Source organism: Cynara cardunculus (genome assembly GCF_001531365.2).
Source record: "Cynara cardunculus var. scolymus isolate 2C chromosome LG 13, CcrdV1, whole genome shotgun sequence".
NCBI classification, from domain to species: domain Eukaryota; kingdom Viridiplantae; phylum Streptophyta; class Magnoliopsida; order Asterales; family Asteraceae; genus Cynara; species Cynara cardunculus.
Window position 1 is genome coordinate 15,516,577 of NC_037540.1, and position 1,555 is coordinate 15,518,131.

Below are 1,555 nucleotides of genomic sequence, written 5' to 3' on the forward strand. Positions count from 1 at the left end.
TATTTAGTTTTGTAGACCCTAAAAGTGTTCTGTAATATTTAGTTATTAAACATAGTTTTTGTAGTTTGTTGCAAAACAACGTTGGAAATTGTCTAAAATTACTCACATGATGCTTTTATATGGTTAGGCTGCAAGGGTACAATCATGAGAAGAATTGGGAGATAAAGTTCTTAGTCAAAAAACATCAAGATTCATGATAAAAAAAAGACTATATGTTTACTTTCCCTGATGTTCCTAATACTTTGGTTTTCGGTTTCTTTTACTCATTCTCTCCCCATAGATTTGCCAATATAACGATTTTAGCTTCTGAGAAATTTATCACGAATCTTTGAAGTTTGTTGTATCTACAAAAGACTCTTTTGATGAATTTGTTGAAAATCTTAAGCAATGATCAATTAATTTCATTTCTTACTTCTCCCAGCTAAAACCCATTTTAGTTCAACCCACAAGATTACCTCCATGCAGTTCTTTAACTTGATCACTTCTCCCTTGCAAGAAGAATTTATATTCAATAGGCATATTGGAACAAATTACTGGGATGGTAAAATATTAGAATAAAATAAAAAAAATTGGAAGAAATGGAGGGTATGAGTGTTGGGAATCTCGAGGAGCCTATTGACAAGAACCATGCCATTATGTCGTCTTCTATGGGACCAGAGTATTATGTTGGGATTTTGTGGTTCATAGATCATGATCAGTTGAAGTCTAGATGCTCCATTCTGGTAAATTAGTACTTCAATCATGTGGTTGATTCGATGTTCTATTTAGGACACAATAATCTAGGCTTAAGTTTTATTGAAATAAATAACTTGGGTAAAAAATATTAAAGTATCCAATTTATTTGAAGTTCAAGTTGTGTTTCAATATCTTATCATATAACTAAAATTGTGAGGCTTTTTCATAAGAATTGATTTGATGATTTAAGTGCGTAACAACTCATAATTTAAAATTACTCTAAAACTTGGTTTTGAGCCGTTGTGGGCATTACAATCAAACTTTTTTGCAACTTTAAATGGTTCCTTTGACTATTAATCCTGACAGATATAATAATTGATTTTTTTTCATATTAGCATGACTTTATTTTGGTTATTGGTTGTGGTATGAAGGTGGTTCCAATTACAATTGTTTAGTTGTTTGGATTAGTGCATTCCACGTCAAGTCTTATTTGGAGAGTGGACATGCGTTTGCCGATAGTTATTGTGTCATTAGCGGTACATATTGTTCTCTTTTCTAAAAAAGTCATGTAATTGAATCAATTATACAAATAAAATGTGTTAATCATTTAATTTCGCTTTACTACTTTATTCTTTAGCAAAACTCTCTCTCTCTATCTCTCTCTCTCTCTCTATATATATATATATACATATATATATATATATATATATAGAAATTCCATTAGTTACGTATCACTGGGTCAACCCCTTGAGGTTATGTTAATAGATTGTTGTTTTACTCATTGGATCAACCCTTTGAGGCCTTGAATACGACATGATGTCCAACCATAATAAGTATCTTACTAAATGGGTCAACCCTTTGAGGTTATGCTAAATTAGAT